We start from the raw sequence: 20,155 nt of genomic DNA on the forward strand, positions 1-20,155 counted from the left end.
AAATAAATAGGGGGTAGTAAAATCATTTAGGTTCATGATATAGGAAAGAAATTATAAATCTATTCTAGTTCTTTTTTTATTAGTTAAATTTATTCTTTGACAATTTCATTCATGTATGTAAGCATTCTGATTACCATCTGTGAGATAATGGATATGGTCCTACCAGGTGGAATCTGGTTGATTCAGCAATGAGTATATAACTAAAGATAATTGTGGTGATATTGTGTTCTCCCAAAATATTATGTACCCTAATAAACTTATCTGGGGTCAGAGAACAGAACAGCCACTAAATATAGAGGCCAGAAAATGGTGGCACACATGCTTTAATCCTATAACTTGGGAGGCAGAGAGCCATCCAGATCTCTGTGAGTTTAAGCCACACTGAGAAACAGCCAGGCACGGTGACTCTCATGCCTTTAGTCCCAGGAAGTGAGCCTTTAATCCAGGAATGAGCCTTTAATCCCAGGAAGTGATGGCAGAAAGCAGAAAGGTATATAAGGCATGAAGACCAGAAAACTAGAAGCTTTTGGCTGGTTAAGCTTTCAGGCTTTTGTGAGCAGCAGTTCAACTGAGATTCATTCTGGATGAGGACTCAGAGGCTTCCAGTCTGAGGAATACAGGACCAGCTAAGGAATTGGTAAGGTGAGGTGGCTGTGGCTTGTTCTGCTTCTCTGATTCTTCCAGCATTCAACCACCAATACCTTGCTCCAGGTTTGTTCTTATTAATAAGACTTTTTTAAGATTCATGCTATATCTGGCGCCAACATTTGTGTTATGAATTCATTTAAAAGCCGCTGCTGTGGCCTTGTGGGCCCCAAGTCAGATCTGAGCTACCTTCAGCTGGTTTGTGGTAGAGCGTGGCTGGTTGGATTTACTGAAGGAGGCAGAGGCAGGAGGATCCCGAGTTTGGGTGGCTAAGAGGCTTTCTAAGGAGAAGCTGCGGCCCGGGGTCCAGCCACAAACTGCAGTGGTGGGACCATGGAGGCAGCGGCTGCTGCTTTGAGTTGTTGGCTGCTTCTCATCATGTTGGTGACTTCGGTGATGCTGCTGCCTGGGACGAAGGGTTTGCTGCTGCTTGCTCAGAGAACAATTGCCAGAACCATCTGTGTTACAAGAAAACATCAGCAAAGGTCAGTTTGGAGAAGTTTGCCAAAGACAAATGGTGGGGAAAAATTGCTGTGAAGATTTTCTCTTCTAGAGAAGAACGTTCATGGTTCTGAGACACGGACATTTATCAGACTGTAATTGCTCCAAACCACATAAAAGGCCACACACACAACCACAAACACACACACACACACACACAACACACTACACAACTAAAGCACACAAAAAATTCCAACTCAGGGAAACCATGACCACGCTAAGAGCAACTTTAAAATTTCAAAAGGGTACACCACAAAGATGATTCCACAATGGACTATGGTAAAGCCATTAACCTGATTAACACCACAGAAAGATTGATTTTGGACTACAACTGCTCAGGATAATTTTGAGATGGCTTAGCTGAGATGATTCAGATTCATAGAACTCTAGCAAGGACTTGGACAAGCCCTGCACTTTCCATTATGCAAGACTGGACAAATGATACAGATACCTCTCCCAGGACTTGACAATTAACGCCAAAAAATTCTCTTTCAGGATTCTCCTAAAGATGTCTTTCCCTAGAAAGCAAGAAGTAATTTTAAGAAAAACAGTGCCCACATTCCCAAGAGGTGGGGTGGGTGTTTTTTGGTCATTCAATGGCTTATGGATATTGTTGTTGTTTATGATGGTTGGTTACAAGTTGTTAATTGTTAATGGTCAGGAAAAAAGCTGAACTAAGGGAGATTAGATTCAGAAGTTTTTTGTTTAAAAAAAAGAAAAAGAAAAAAGAGAATATAGAAATGAGGTAGATCATTGAATATAATCTGAGGAAGAAAGATAAAGAAAATAATAGGATAAATGGGTAGATCTTTGAATCTACTCTAAAAGAAAAGGGGAAGATACAAAAATGACAAAGGTAGATTATTTGAATCTATTCTCAAAAGAAAAAAAAGAGAATATGGATATGATAAGATAAAAAGATAGATTATTGAATTACTTTTAAAAAGGAACTACTTGTTTTAAATAAGATAAGTAATGAAACTTTTTTCTGAGTTTATCAAATGTTACTGGACTGGACATTGTTATATATTAATGGAGTTTTTCGTCTGAATCTGTCAAATGTTAATGAACTAGACATTGTCAATGTAATTCTTGACTGTATATATTGTATATAGTTATTATAGTTTTTTCTTGCATTATTATAAGCTTTTTAAATTTTAGGCAAAAAAGGGGAAATGTGGTGATATTGTGTTCTCCAATATATTGTGCACCCTAATAAATTTATCTGGGGTCAGAGAACAGATCAGTCATTAGATATAGAGGCCAGAAAATGGTGGCACACACACCTTTAATCCTATCACTTGGGAGGCAGAAAGCCATCCAGATCTCTGTGTGTTTAAAGCCATACTGGAAACAGCCAGACATGGTGACTCATGCCTTTATCCCAGGAAGTGAGCCTTTAATCCAAGAAGTAATGGCAGAAAGCAGAAAGGTATATAAGGCATGAAGACCAGAAACTAGAAACTTTTGGCTGGTTAAGCTTTTCAGGCTTTTGAGCAACAGTTCAGCTGAGATTCATTCTGGATGAGGACTCAGAGGCTTCCAGTCTGAGGAAAAAGGATCAGCTGAGGAATTGGTGAGGTGACATGGATATGACTTGTTCTGCTTCTCTGATCTTCCAGAATTCACCCCAATAAACTGGCACCCGGGTTTGATTTATTAATAAGACCATTTAAGATTCCTGCTACAGATAATGACTAAATCTCCCCCATCTCTAGACTTTTCAATAGCCAACAGCACCTGAGGAAAGGGTAGTACTCTATGAGTTCCTCCCTCATCCACAACAGACTGTTGATGGATCTAGCCATGCATAGACACAGTGGAGTCTTCCTAACACCATGCTACTTTAGGTAAACAAGAGTAGCAACTTCCTCCCTAGGGCCTATTAACTGCAATTGTGGGCTCTGACAGGGCTTACAGCACCAGGAATGGATTCAGTTCTGTAAAATAAAATTTAATCAGAATGGGGTTGATTGCCCCTATAACAGTCATGATGCTATTGTACCAACAGGCATATCTTGTCAGTCAGGTTGTACTGCAGTTCGTAGTGTTTACAACGAGGTAAGACCTTATGTTAAAGAGTGAAATACTGGGTCATGTGGAAGTTCTGTTTCTAACTTTTCATGGAATCTCAACATTGATTTCCAGAGAGGTTATGCTAGTTTAAATTCTTACCGACATGGAAGGTCCCTCTGGTCCCCAATTCTGGCTAGAATTTGCAGTCATTTGTTTTCTTGAGAAGAGATATTCTGACTGGGGTAGTAAGAAATCTCAAAGTATTTTTTAGTTTGCATTTCGCTGATGAACAATGACGTTGAAAACTTTTAAAAATCTTAGTAGCAATTTGTAGTTCTTCTTTGAGAACGTTCTTTTCTAATTCGAAGCCCATTTTAAGATGTGGTTGCTTTTTTTTTAAGGTTCTTTAGATTTGTGTACTTTTGCTCTTAATCCTTTGTTGGATATGTAGCTGATGAATATTTTCCTCCCATTGTATAAGGTGTCTTTTCACTTAGTTGACATTTTCTTTCCACTGTGGAAACTTTTCAGTTTCAAGTGTTCCCATTTGTCAGTCATTGGTCTTATTTCCCAAGCAGCCAGAACCCTGTGCAGAAAGTCCTTACCTATACCTATGACTTGCCACGTATTCACCACCTTTTCCTTTACACTGTTTTGTAGTTTTCGGTTTTTGTTTAAGTCTTTGATCCATTTGGAGTGAATTTTTACACAGAATGGGAGATAACCATCTAGTTTCATTCTTCTGCATGAACACACCCAGTTTTGAGTAGAATTTTCCTACCCAGGAATTGTCATTTCTTTTAAAGTAGCTAGCCACCTACTCTTAAGATTACTTTGTCAACATTTTCCAATTTGGCAAAAAAAAAAAAAAAAGATTTTAAGCATAAATAATTCGGCAGAAAATTCATCAGTCTTCATTTTAGTGGCAAGAAATAATGAAGGACACCTTACAGAAAGGAATGGTATAATTATTATATAGTAAGAATTAAGTGTTGCTACCTATGATGGGACACCTCACCTTGCACAGACTTGAGACAGGGAGAGGGGCTTGAACCTACCTCTACTAAATGTACCTCCCCATGGGAGACCTTACCTTATTGTAGGAGGGAATGGGGTGTGGGTTAGGAGGGGAAGCTGGAGGGCCAGAGGAGGAAGAAGGGGAATCTTTGATTGATATGTAAATGAATAAAAATATTTTCTTAATAAAGAAAAAGAATTGAGCATTGAATTCATTGTGATTTTTAAAAATAATTCTTCCTTGTCATATTTCTGAAATATCCAACTTCATATCAGGTTCAAAAAAATAGAATTTTAAACCTCTTTCTGAACATTTATGTTTATACCCATAGATGAGTGCTGCTCTCAGCCTTGTGCAGAGAAACCTGGTTTTAAAAAGTTTTTCATGGCATATATATTTGTTATATTCTTTTCCTTTCCCAACACCTCCCAGTGCCTTCCCTCCCTACACCCCCACACCCACACACACACACCTGCATATTCATTCTCACTCTTAAAGGGAAGTGGCAATGCAGAGACTCATAAGTCAGTAGGCTAAAAATAAGTAATTGCTCAGTGCTCAAGCCTAAGGGAGACATGTGTATCATGTCGTCCAAGGCCATGAACATTGTAGAAGACGAGGAGAGTGAGAAGGAGTGCTATAAAATCTGTCTTCTGAATATGACAGTAGTGTGGTGATCATAACCACAGGGCAGATGTACATACCCACACAAGACTTACACACACACACACACACACACACACACACACACACACACACACCAAGAAAATCAGTGAGGAAACTAGATGCAGGGAAAATACATCTTCCGAATGAGAAGAGAATAGTAGGAGGAGGTGATGGAGAAAAACGGACTCATAAAACCCAGCATGCATGCACGAAATTATCAAAAATAAAATTTTAAAAATAGATTTTTAAGAGACAATAATATTTGTAGTAAATAATAAAAATTTCAGAACGGGAAACTTAGAGCACTGAATTAGAAACTGTGTTTCACTGGTCCATCAGTGTCTGGTGTTTGAATTTTCTCAGAAACTGCTCACAGCACCTGGTAGTTTGTGCTATTGAACTATTTATAGTCTCTGCTCTCTCAGTAATTTTAGGAGAAAAACAAAAGACTGCCTAAAATAACTATTATCTCCTTGGTTATAATTGGGGTCAAGTTTAACAAATCTCCTTCCTGCTAAGAAATCTCCTTTCTACTGAGCAATCCCATAACAGACATACCAGCTCCCGAGTCTCACGTTTGACATGGTATCCATTCCTATTTCTACTTGGCTGCACTTTGTGGAATGAAACTTCATCTGTTCCCTTCAGTTCCTTTGATTTGCTGGCTTAGCTTTAATGTTTACAATAAAAACAATCAATGAAATTCAAAGGGTTAAAGAAAAAACAGATTATTAAAATAAATCATTCTCTAAATACTAGCACCCCAAAAAGCCAGTTAGGGATATAGAGGATCACTCATGTAGATTATCTGACTCAAGTCACATACTAGGAAGTTGATGAAATCAACATAATATTGATCAAACTAATACAAGAAGAAAAGGTAATCTTGAACTTGATTCAGAAGCACATGTTCCTGCTTCAGCTTTGTCAAGAGATGAGAGATAACCATGGGACATTTACAGAAGGTTTCTAATAGTTCTACTACTTCTTGTTCCTCTTTTCACCTATATTCCTAAACAAATTAAAAAGATAGGAGAACAGCTTATGGTAAATTATCCTTTAAATGGATGACACTGACCCCAGAAGATGGGACATAGTGTCAGTGTTTTTGTATAGCATGGTTATTAAGGTTTTATGTATTTCTTGGGTTTAAAGCTACTAGTATCAATTACAAATGTCTGTGATATACTATCTCATTTTTTTCCCTGGATATTTCAAATTATTCCTGGAATTTTCCAGAATGGAAAATGGTGTTCGGTCAGTACATAGGTGATTCAATCAGACTCACTAAGATGGAATGTTTCCCCTTTATTCCCTTTTTCTGTCTGGTGAAATACCCTTTTGAGAATTTGCTAGCACTCATGTACCATATGAAGACATAGTTTCTTTCCACTTAGATGAAAATACCTCATTTCAACCTCACTTTACTTGCTTCATCCTAATACTTCTTTCAACATCTCAAATCTAGTGTCTCCCTGGCAGCCTCAATTTATTCACATGAATTGTGATATGCTTATTAGAAACACCATTTCTGTCTCAAAAGTTGCTTAGCATTTTACTGCTCAATATGTTCTATTTCCAAGAAAATAAGATTTAAGAAATCATTATCAAATAACAGATATCCATCAAATATCTGATCAGTCTTAAGAACAGCACTATAGTAGATTGAATTTTTTTTTCATTTGAAAGCATTGGCTTCCGATATATTTATAATAGAATGATTGATTTTTCATTGCCAAACAGGGGAAATTGCTTTTTGAAAACATAATAGCACTCTTTTATTTTCTACAAAATAAATAATTATGGCAGCATACAAGATGTTAAGAAATCCCACTGCCGCATCAATATTCCCTCTCCATCCTCCCAACCTTTTATTGTTCTAAACAGTTTAAAATCAGAATATTCAAACTGGCATTCCTGAAAGTTGGTTTTGTTTTTTCTTTCTTTTTATCAGTTTTTTGTCACTGTTCAGTGTATGTCTCACTGCCAATAACTGCCCTGAAGAGACAGAAGTAAAATAAATGACATGGCTAAAATTCATTTTTGCCTCATAAATGTTATACCTTGTCAATTAAAACAAATACTCATTTTCTATTCCATGAAAACATTTTCTGTTACATTCACAATCTGCTTCTGTTGCCATCAGGTACTAGCAAAACCTCTAACAGATGCGAATCAGTAAAAGGCAATTTCAAGCTATAACTGACTGAATGAGTAACAAATGGAAGACAGGTCCAATGAGTTACCCTGGCATGTACGCACTGTTAGGAGAGCTTTATGAGGCGTTGTGCCACTGTTTCTGAGGATAATATCAGGGTCTGAAAAACAAATAAAATGCTGCATAATGTAACACTTATTATATGAGTAAATGAGTATATGCACACTATTATCACCCCTAATATCACATTGTACAAAGTCAAGGCTGTGAGACCTTTCTGTTCTTTTTGGCATGCATTATTCCTCAGAAGCAGAGAGGCTTGTACAGCCATCCTCTGAATTAAGGAGTACAGTAGTTTTACTTTATAACTTATTTTAATAAGATATATACAGAAATATTATTCAGGTGGGTAAATATGGTGATTACTTTCTTCCTAGGAGCACACATTTTAGAATGTGGTGCCAGGAGAAAGACACAGATCATTGCCAGGGAAAAATAGAATTTGCATTCGACATTGTGTACCTAAAAGACCCAGAGAAACATCTGAGCTCAAAAAAGAAAAGCCATGAAACTGGCATTCTCTGTTTTCTACCCTTTGCTCAGTCTTGCTTGGCACAGCAATTTTGAGCTGGTCTTTTGGTCCTGTCCAGTACCTGTATAGAAATGCCAATGCCACCAGGAGGGCATCTTACAGAGAAGGTGCTAAGTGGAAGCTGGCATGGCAGAGAGGCAGGAAACACAAGGTTCATGTCTCGGCGGCTTTGGGTTTTTCTAAAACCATGTAGGTTTCTCCTCTCCGTATATAATACCTGGAATTCAGGATCAGAGTAAGCTAGTCCTCATAACACAGACTGATTACAACTGAATGCTCACTTACCCTGTAGTCAGAGACAAGGATGTTGGAGACTCACCTTAGTGGAAAAAGTCAGACTGGATAAAAGGAAGGTTGCTGTCTTCTCAAACATTGATGCCTCCCAAGCCATGATTGGTCCTTCTACCTCCTTTTCTTTAAATGATTTTTTTTCATTAGATGGATGTTCGCTCTCAGAGGGAGCCTTGTCAGCCCATCAAAAAAAATTCATTTCAACTCTGTGTGTATATTTATAAACAAAATTATGTGTATTGTAAGAAAATTTTAGGAAGATTATTAACAGCATGATTCCTTAGGAATTATCAGACATCCTTGCTGTTATTTTACCGCCGTCCATTATTCTTCTGTATTTATCTCTCCTCTGACTTTTCCCATTTCCCTGATCAGATCCCTGGTACTCTCTCTATTGCCCCCCCCAACTCCTACTCTAGCTATGGTCCCTTTTACTCTCCTGGTTTCTACAATTACTCCAGGATATGTACTTATATGTGAAAATATGAAAGGAACTTCCATGAGATAAAAACATGTGTTGTTTGTCTTTCTAGGTATGGGTTACCTCACACAGTGTGCTTGTTTCTAGTACCATTCATTTACCTGCAAAGTTCATGATTTCATTTTTCCTCTATGAATGATTGGTCTTCCAGAGTGTATATGTATAACATTTTCATTACCCATTCACCAGATGAAAGACATTTAAGTTGTTTCCATTTCCTAACTTTTTATAAATAGTGCAGCAGTGAATATAGCTGAGTAAGAAGTATCTGTGGAGTAGGATATGAGGCCTTTGAGCATATGCCAAGAAGTGCTATAACTAGGTCATTAGTGGATGTATTTTTAGGCTTTTGAGAATTCTCCACACTGACTTCCATAGTGGCTGCACCAGTTTGCAATTCCACCAACAGTGAATGAAGGTTTACAAGGCATGAGAAGTGCTTTTTTGAGTTGTTGATAAGGGTTGTCCAAAAGAATCAAAAAACATTACAGACCATCACTAGTATCTTAATTGCCCCTCTTAGAGGTAGAAGGTCCCTGTTGCTAAAGACACCATGAACTTCAGACACAAGGCCCAAATACCCCATAGCTAGAACTGACCTGAATGTCTCCTCCCTGAGACTAGCTTTCATTCTACCAGTAGGCACCATGCAAGATTCCAAAGGAGGGGATCAACCAAAAGTCCTACCTAGATATGATACCTATGAACTGTAATAACGACCAGCATGGCATGATAACCCCAAGGGTGAACTAGTGGCACACATACCTTGGCAGCAACCAGCCGTTCTCTAATTGTACTCAAGACCAGATCAACAAAGGGAAACCAGGTTTAGTACAAGAAACTTTGCCACCTACCTGGGGCTAGTAAAGTCATGGATGTTGGAGAAGAACCTACAATCACCACTTCACTAAACAGGATAATCCCAAACTACACTCTTAATAGTTGTCCTTACACTCACAGCTAAGTGTAGTCCTCATCCTTTATCAGGGAAGCTTCCCTTTATAGTAGATGTCAACCACTACAGAAAACTGCATCCAATCAAGGAACAGAGTTATGGAACCAGTAGATAGAGTTACAAAATACTTCCTGAACCTAAAGTTTGTGTAGCATTTTGGAAGAGGAAGGAAGAAATAGTGTAAGAACTAGAGGATACTAGAGTTTTCGAGACTTTGTCTTCTGTAATGTCAGAACCTATACCCATAAAGTCTGACCAACATGACTTTCAAAAGTGAGCTGAACAATGACTACATCAATAAACATGTCAAAGTGGACAGGGGAAACACCATGATTCCTCAGTTCTAAACAAAGAACTACGGACAACTAAGGAATGCTGACAGCAGAAGAAATAATCTTACCCAAGGAAGAGTACACTGATTGGTTATTCAATATTAAATAGTCAGGCTTTAAAACATACATATAAGTAACATTATACAGACTGCCCTGGTTATATTTAGTAATATATGTATATACATATACATACACACTCGTAAAAACATGAAAAAATGAAAAAAAGGCCATGAGTTTGAGAGAGAGCAAGAAGTAATATATGGGAAAGTTTGAAGGAGGAAGAGGAAAGGAGAAAATTACTTAAATATAATCTCAAAAACAAAAAATAATTTTTTCATACAATATACTTTGATCACATTCATTTCCCTCCCTCAACTCCACCCAAATCCTCCCCACTCTCTGCCCATCAAACTTCATGCTTGTTTTCTCTGCCTCTGTCTGTCTCTCTATCTCAACAAGAATAAACAAAAAATCAAAGAAATAAACAGTGAAACAAAAAGCCTACTACATATACACATATGAAATAAATTTAAAGGTAATTTAATGGAGAAGGCAATGCTGCAAGTAGCTATCTTATGCTACGAAATAAAATCGATAATGCTAGGAAAAGATTACCTCTTACCGATAGGTTGGCCAAAAGGGTACCAGAGAGTCTCCAATACATCAAAGGTCAAGACTATTGGTTACTCTCTATAACTTGATAGTAAGGCCCTGTTCCTGATGGTATTACTTACTTACGTCATGGAACATGTAGACATCAATCTTGCATTCAATTAGAAGCTGCCTCCCTGCTGACTGGCATTCATGTTGCTGGAAGGTGTTTTGAATGCTACCAGAAGAGGAAAGTAATTATCAATATCACAGATCCATAAAACCTGTAACCTACAGTGACAAGCCACCAATAAATACAGAAGCCATTGTAGCATAAGTGTTTTGGGAGTAACCAACCACTTTTTGTTGAGTTCTGATTCATTCCATAAGATGGAACCATACCTGACACTGCTAAAGTGTCTAAGAACCTGAGACAGGTAAGACCCTCAGAGGAAAACCTATTATTCTGCTAAAGGAACATAGCAATAAAATGACTCTCATTGACATATTGATATATCAATGCAAAATGTCAATGCATTGCTCAACCCTCATCAGAGATGATTCTTCTTGAAGTATCTGGTATATAGCACAAAGACTCACAACTGGACAGTGTGCAAAGAAGGAGAGATTTGGGAACATTCAGCCTAAATGGAATGTTTTTATCAAACTTATCCCATCAAGATTCAGGAAAACTTTGGGTAGGAGGAGACAGAAATATTTAATAGCCAGAAATAATACATGACTTTCAGGAAACAGCGTCTTCCAGACACAACAAGGCTGATACACATAAATTCAGAAAATGATAGCATGCATAAGACCTGTATCAGTTCAAGTCAGACAAAATCCCATCATAAAGACAACATAGTAGACAAAAATTGCCACCCCCTAACCCAGAAGGAATTTGCAATTGAAACCTGTTGCAAGGAAAAATCAGTTTTCTCCAGTGAAATATCACTTGAGTATGTCAACTATACTTCAGGGAAGTTCTCATGCCCAGAAGTAGTTGGCCAACATAAATTGACTTCATGCTTTTACCTTCTTTGATTTTTGTTCTTATAGTCTTATATTTTTGGTTGTGAGTCTAGCCTTTAACGACTGAGTCATCTCTCCAGGCCTTGTTCTTATAGTCTTAGATCAACAGCACAGAGTAAAATCTTTACTGTAGCCTAAGATTGCTTATTTTGGGTAAGACAATAACTACCATAATACAAATCATACAAATTATGAATATATCATCTTCATGGACCTTTGAACATGAATTAGTATAATTTCTCTTATCAATAGAATACAAGTTTGGGATAAATTTTCTTCTTGTTATGAGATTTTATCATACTGTAGCTGTAAATTATTCTAAAAATTAGATTCTTGGGCTAATTGTTCTTCAATCATTGCATCAACAAAAAAAATGTAAGCTAGGTAATATAATGGGTTTCTTACTTTAAATTTATGAAAGAATTAAAGAATTATCTTTATACAATGTAATCTTTGGGCAGTTATCATAAATCATAGTTTGTTCCTATTCAACATTGATGGTCTACCATTAACACTACAAATATTTTATAAACTCTCCATCATGCTTTATATATACTTATGTATCCATCATGCTTTATGTATACATTCAAGCATGCTCTTGAGTGTCAAAGATTAAACTGGGAAAGCTTCTAAATATCTCTACTGTTTTTCTTTAATTTCCTTTAAGAAGTCTCCCTTCACCTTTCCTACTGTCCTTGGTACTGTTTCCGACTCCATTATAAATAACATGACTTTTAGGAAACAGCATCTTCCAGACACAACAAGGCTGATACACATATAAATTCAGGAAATTGATAGCATGCATAAGACCTGTATCAGTTCAAGTCAGACAAAATCCCATCATAAAGACGACATAGTAGACAAAAAATTGCCACCCTCTAACCCAGAAGGAATTTGCAATTGAAACCTGTTGGCCAAGGAAAAATCAGTTCCCAAGGGTCCTTTATCATCTGAAAGCATAACAGATAACTCTAAAGCAAGCCATGCTTCTTTGTATAGCACAAAGACTATGCAGCTTCTTCAATTTGCAGGGTACCTAATGGCTTCGTGAAACTCCTTATACTCTGCCTGGAAATGGCATAGGCTATATTATTACTACCCTGCCTGGTAATTGCATAGGCAATATTCTTTATTGAGCATTTTCTCCCAGTATAGAAATATGCCACACATACTCATACAGCTTATGAGCATTCATAAGTCTAGGCTATGAAAAAAACATAATTTGTGGAAATATGCACACATATTATATTGTTGCAGGTATTGGTTGCTAAGGCATGTGTACACCCACAAATTAATTTTCAGTGTTTAAGTGTGTTGCACCATCTCAGAATCTTTGGGGCCTATCTAGAAAGTGCTGCTGTGTTCTGTGGCTTCAGTAATCTACTCTTTATGCCTTCAGAAATTGTTTTGCATATGGTCCTCTGGAATTCATGTTCAACTCTCCATAGTCTCTGAATACTGTGTCCTCATTTCCCTGAATTTCTCCTGGAGAAAGAATCATTCAATAACCTTGGGTTAGAAAATCATTAAAAAGCCTGCTCACTACCAGCTTTCTCATGAAAACAACAACATGTATACTTTTTACATCTCCATGAATACTGAGTAAAAACTTAGCTCACGGGTTATGTGTTGATTTTTTTTTATCATTTTCTCCTTGTTTTACTATTTAAGATATAATTGTCCCTGTCTCTTCTATCAGTCCACTGCTTCACCTGTAAACTTATTTAGGTGTATGCTAATAAGGACAATGTGCTTCTCCTTCACATTAAATTCTATTTTGGGGAGCAATGAGATGGTTCAGTGAGTAAAGGTCTTGCTGTTAAGCTCGATAACCCAAGTTCATCAAAGAAAGGACTGACCCTTGCAACTTGTCTTCTGACTTCCACATGTCATGAATCTGCACACACACAAATTAAGTAAGTATATAAATAAATAAATAATAAATAACAAATATTTTAAAAATTGTATTATCTTAACAAAGGCCTTCTTGAGATATTTAACTTTATACATTGGATGATGTCATTGATAGCAGGGTTTTTAGAGATCACTACAAAATATATCAACCCAACATTTCATATTTTTCTCATCGCTGCAACCAAATACCTAGCAAGAAGTGACTTAAAGGAGTAAGGATTTATTTGGGCACATAGTGTGAAGGGATACAGTTAATCACAATGGGATAGGCATGGGCACCAGACAACCCCGGGTGGCAAGGTCATACAGAGAGACTTCTTAGCCCTTCACATTTTGGACAAAAAAGAAGCAGAGAAAGACTGGGGCCAGAACTAGTGTTGGACTCCAACTCTCAATGCCTGTACCCCAACACTTTAAGCTGTACCTCTTAAAAGACTCCCAGCCTCTAACTCAAGTACTATCAGCTGGGGATCAGCCACACAAACAGAAGAGCCTGTTGGGGACACTTTATGATTTGGATAAACCCTAATAAACACCATTTAGTAAGATGGAGCTTCTGACCTTTGCCTACCTGATGTCTGGTCATTACCACCTCTGAAACTTTGTCCCGAGAGTTCTGTTTAACTGGAATTTAACAGGATGCATAGTCAGGAAGAAACACCTTCTCTTCACTGACAAAACTTATTATCTTTCCTCTCATCTCCATAATGTTTTATAAAGATATGACAACCTATTGCTCCAGTGCTTGTAATGTCACAGGATTATTTGCTTCTTGTTATGCTCTAATAACCATTTATAACAATATTGAAATGAATATATAAATGTTATGTATGTAATCGAACACAGTAATAAGTTATATGTTTCTTTCTCTATATAAGACATGCCTATTAAATTTAATAGCCATTTTATTACAGCTAGATAACTTTCCTGCCTTGAAAGTACTGTATAGTTGGCTTCATGCCATAAATCCGTGTACAAGTTCTACCTAGAAGGAGCCTTGCTGAGAAAGCTACATAATGAGGTCTGCATAAACATGCACAGTGATTCAATCCTAATAGCAGTATTGATATTCAGTGCCATATGTTTGCAGAAAATTGTTACAGTAGAAATATAGGCTTGTCCTGAGACTCTATATACACTAGGCTTTGGATAGAATCATTCTCATAAAATATAGTGTTTTCCTAGGTGAAATAAAACTCTGCTGTATGGTTTTTGGGGCAACTTTTGTTGTTGTTATGAAACATGAGCTGTTAGAAAACAATTCTGCCTTTTAAATTATTTGAATTTGAAAATCTGTTATTGAAGTAACAAAAGTGGTAGGTGTGGTGGCTCACGACTATAATCCCAGCACTGTGGAGGCAGAGGCAGAAAGATCTCTATGATTGGAGGCTAGTCTGTTCCACATAATGAGTTAAGAGCCAGCCAGGCGACATAGTGAGACACTGTCTCAAAAACTTATAAAAAAATTAACAAATAAACAAGAAATTGCCAAAGGTAGGAATAGATGGAACAAAAAAGCAAAGCAGGAACTACAAAGCTGTTATAAGCATCTAGAGAATGTCATGGCCATTTCAGGGGAACATTGGAAAAGCTATAGAATGGCACAATGCTAATTCCACACAGGAGTGATGCTGAGATTCTGGGGGCCATCCTGAAGCCACTGCTGCAGTCAGTACAGCCCCTGGTCCTTGGCAGTAGCTAGGAGTGGACACTCTCACTAACGGTACAAGAAGTCAGGAGCACACATGGTCTGCAGAAGTCGGTACCCAGGAGTTGGGTGCTTACTGCTGCAGCATCCACAGCTGCTCTAGTGGTAGAAATGCTGCAGAAGCAGAGGTTCAGGCTTGCACACATATTTGTCATGTGATGACCAAAAAAAAAAAAAAAATATATATATATATATATATATATATATATATATATATATATATATATATATATATATTGTAGATAAAAAATACTGGTTTTCTGTTCATCCTCCAGCTTTTTGCCCAGTGCTTCCAATTTGGGAAGTGTTAAAAGAAATTGGGTACAAAAGGAGTCCAGAAATAATATTTTACAGATATGCACCGCCCCCAGGCACGATGTAAAAATGCAGAAAGAAAAAAATGGAGATGAGCAGCAAGGAAAAATAGACTCGAGGTTTTTATAGAGAAATACACAAAGAACATTTGGTAAGACGTCTCCCTCTCCCTAAGAATTTCTGTTTCTGCCAGTTTCTAGTCTAGGGGCACTCAAGTGTCTTCTCTGCCGTTCCTCTTTCTCTCTGTGCTACTATCTGGTCTTGGTTTCTCTGGTGACACCTGGGTTTCCACTGCACTGGATTTCCTGGCTATGTCAACCTCTTTAAGCTGGAGGGGCCAGTACTCCCCACATTTCCCTTGATTCTGTCATAAAGAAAATGTGTGGATCGCCAGAGAAACTGTGGCTTCTGTTTTGTTTTGTTTTTTTACTCCATTTGATTGTTTTCCTCACAAGAAATTGACCTTCTCACAATAACACTTACATTAGAGAGCAGAGTCTTGCTTCTGACTGATTGCAACTTGGAAAAATCTTACACTCCCTGAGCATTAGTGTTTTCACGTGTGAAATCAAGGAGTTACAATCTTGAAATTCCTGTCTCACTCACTTATGTGAGGTTCATACAACTTAGTTCTTTAAAATAACCAATTACTGCCTCACTCATTGTGAAAACTTTTCATAGCTAATCCTATAACAACAGAATCTCACACCAAAAATTACACACACACACACACACACACACACACGAACACTTCTTTATACGATTAAAAATAATCGAGATATTAGAGCATTTGCAACACATCCACAAATAAATAAACTCCCTTTTGCTAATTTTGACCATGATGTTCAGCATAAGCTCAAGGCATGATCTTATCTATAGCTTTCTTCAACTTTTCTTTCTTTCTTTGTTTTTCTTTCTTTCTTTCTGCAAATTCTTTCTATAAGTTTTTCTTTAATTTATTCACTTGCTTTTCATCCTGACCACAGTCCCCCACAGCTCCTTCCATTTCATGCCCCACCTCTCCTCCACCCCACCCCCACCATCTACTCCTCTGTTTCTGTCAGAAAGGGCAGACCTCCCATCAGTATCAACAAGGCATGGCACATCAAGTTGCAGTAAGACTAATCACCTCCCCTTGTATTAAGGCTGGGTAAGGTAATCTTCATCCTTTAAAACACCTTCTTTGTTTATATTTCTGTGACAGAATCCATTAAAAGGCAGGTCATGGTAGACAGGGGAGGTAAGAAATAGCAGCCTCCACACTAGAGGATGTAAATATGGCTGGCACTATCATGGTAAAAGGGAGAATATTTGAGTTTGGAAATATATGGAAATCTAAGTCACAAGGGAAGAGAAAGAGCAGGACACACATTTAGTTTCCCTGAATGTTTAGCCTGTAGCCATGCAGTTCACAATCCATGATTAATTGCACCCTTTCTTCCCCATCTTGATAGCAATGGATGCTTCAAGATGACATATAAATGTCAGAAACGGAAATTAAGACAGAGAATGACATTAATATTTATAGATAGAGTTTGTCAGAAATGCACACAAGAAAGTTTTCAAATGAATTTTTATATTCTATTTGAAAAAAAAAACAGCTTTACTTTTAAGATGGTACAATGAATGGCCAGAAATTGGTCATGATTTGTAACATCTGTTTCGTTGTTGTTTTTTAGGTTCAACACTTTAAAAATGTTTATATTAAGAACTGTAGTAAAATAAATACTTATTTTTAAGTGTTGAAAAATCTTGAGGGACTTGTAGCAAAAATGGAAAACTAGAAGAATAGCAATATGTTCATTTGAGGGCCACCTGTTTAAATGTTTCAATGATATTAATTACATCTGTTATTTTTCCTCTATAACAAATTTAATTTTAAAATATCTTTGTAAATATTTGAAGTCAATTTGTATTCAAAAGATATCTAAAGCTAGGGAGAAATGAAGGAGGGAAGGGAGAGAGGGAGGAAGGGAGGGAGGGAGGGAAGGAAGGAAGGAAAAGGAAGGAAGGACCTTCATAAAGTTATGGTGATAAAAGTAGGGTCAAAGAGTCTTAGACAGTTTTCCCTCCTAAGAAGTTTCAGCAAGGCCACTAAGAAGACAATGAGTCAACCTCAGCCATCAGAGGAGACCATGTCTCCCCAAAATAGGCTGTTTTAATATCCTTGATTTTCTCAGTCTTTGGCCAGAAAGCATCCTCTCAGATGTATAGACAGTGCATACCATGAGGTGGGTTTCAGAGCTTAGCAGTCAGATTCAAGATGGATAGGCCCAAGAGACAGAGACCAAAATAGATATCCTTGGCCAGCACAAACTGCTCTTTCACAGCCTCTCTTCTCTACTCTACACCTCAAAGCTCATCTGCTACCCCAACAGCCCTCTCTTTGATCCAGTCTCTCATGTATGAATTCCTCAAGCCTTCATCTCTAGAACTTTACCTACCTACTTCCATCTATTGCCTCACTTAGACCCCCAATCAAATTTTCATTATCCATCATTATTTTCAGGTATATTAAATGCCATGATTTTGTCTGTACCCTGGAAATTAAATACCTGCTGGTTACTAGGATTTGCCCATTACAAAAGATGGTGAAAAGGGGATTATTCTGAACACGTTGCTTCCTGCTGCATCAGTGATGAGTTGTGCCGTTACTGATCTGTTGTGGTCTATTTGTTATGCAGCCCTCATCATCTGGCTTCTGTATCCAACAATATATGGAATTGCTTCAGAAAGTCATCAGTGTCTTTTTAATTGCCAGTCTATAGACAATTTCACAGTCATATGGTTGACTTTCATATTCATTTTATGTTACTGATCATTTATTTCTTAAATTTTTATTTTATCTAGACCACTGTGCCATAATGGCATACTTTTCTTCTTGTCTAATGGTTATTTCTTTTCTATATTTCCTTATATATTTCCTCTTAATTTTTAGATATTGCCATTTCTCAAGATTATATATAACCTTATTCTTATATATTTTTCACTCTGCTTTCTTTCCTGGGAACTTTATTTTCTTCTGTATAAAGACAGTTTCATTTATTCATAAATGTTACATATTTCAAGATCTTAGCTTGACATGCTACCATGCAATATTCTCAGGATTAAATTATGGTGGGGAAGGGGCACTATGGATTGTCCAATGCTGCTACCAGAAGACGTAGATTATCTGAATGCTAGGCACAGGAAACTTCTTTATTCATCAGGGGGGCCCCAGAGGTTCTTAAACTAACACGCTATTGCTGTTGGTCTTGGTACTCACCATAAGTAGATGATATGATTCTATTTCTAAAGACACTACTCACTTTGGATGCATGACACAGAGATGTCAATCTCAAACTGACCATGAAACCCTCTTGCTAACTAGCTTACATAAGTATCAGAAAGCGTCCTGCAGGATGCAGGGAAACAAAGGACAACAATGGTTTTACCTAGCACTGGACCCTGAATGTTTCAGTACAGACTTGCTGCCAAGATGTGCCAATGGTTCAATAGTGACGTGATGATTTTAGGGCTTTCATCTACTTTCTGATTGGATATGAGGCCTGCTACACAGAAGGATTCAATGCTTGATACTATGAACCTGAAGAAAAGCCTGTGACTGAAGACACATTGAGGGAACCTACTGTGTGTTCTTATTTTGTTTATTAGTCATGCCATCAGCTGTCCTCAGAATATTTATTTTACACACATAAATCTGTGCTTCTCTCAACTTTGCTCATCAAGGCTTCTTTGTGCTAATGCTGAGAACTGGTTAAAGGATCAAGCATAAACAATGCTGGGTGCTCAGTTGTGGTTGTATCATCTTTCTCAACCTCCTATCATCTAAAACTCAATAAACCTCACTGGAGAGAGCATAGAGAGAACATAAGAGCTGGTGGATAGGGGTGGAGAACTGTGAAATGTTGACTTCCGGGCATGACATAGCTGTTGCATGTATCAACTCACAGCAGCTGTAGTTAGCTGCACAAGATCAACCAATCAAAATTCCAGCATGAATTGGGGAGGAGCTCTAAAGTTCCAACCCTGTCAGAGGAACTATTGGCAATTTGTGGTTGCTGGGGGAGGAAGTGTCATTCTCCTTTGGAAATGTGTCTGTTGGTAGGTTGCTCAGACCCCAGAGAATAGTTACACACATATTTGCATATTGAAAGCATTAATTTGGGCTATTTATAATAAAACAAAAAAATAAAAGGAAGACATGAATCTGGGAGGGAGGTGGAGGGGAGTTGGAGGGAGGTAGCTGTGGATAGAATTTGATTAATATATGTTCTATAAATGTTTAAAACTTTCAAATATAAAAATTTATAAAACAAAAGAAATTTATTATTTAATCAATGAGACATAAAAGTAAATAGGCATTTACCCATCAAACTATCAAAGGCATCCTAGTATGATAAAAGGTTGTATGTAATTCATAGAATATATAATAGGGTACGTAACTTAGATTGGAGAAGTTTCTTACAAGAAAAAAAAGAGCAAAATATATTGACGGTATAAATAAATGCAGTAAGGCATTCTGAACTAGGAAATACCACATTTGAGTGGTTGCAATTCTACTACATTCTATTCTATTAAAACAGCTCACATTGTTGATGGAACTAAATCAAAGAAAACAGAAACCACTGGGGCTGAGAGAGAGAGAGAGAAGTTGTGTCCAGTTTTGTAGACTTCAGTTCTTACATTGACACTGGTAACAACACACTGACACATTACATCTTAGTTCATATTTTTAGTTTCTAGGAGTATTTAGAAGCTTGTTCTACACTGAAAAAAAGATCTAGAAACAAGAGATATTTGAGTAAGTAGGAAGCATGCCACCTGAGTTTGGTCAATTATTATTTAAGCCTACTATGTGCCATGCACATAAAAGTTTTGGATGATAAAGCAAGCTTTAACTACATATGCATAGTCTGATTTAACCAAAATTGTAATTC

This window comes from Peromyscus leucopus, unplaced genomic scaffold, assembly GCF_004664715.2.
Source record: "Peromyscus leucopus breed LL Stock unplaced genomic scaffold, UCI_PerLeu_2.1 scaffold_511, whole genome shotgun sequence".
NCBI lineage: Eukaryota > Metazoa > Chordata > Mammalia > Rodentia > Cricetidae > Peromyscus > Peromyscus leucopus.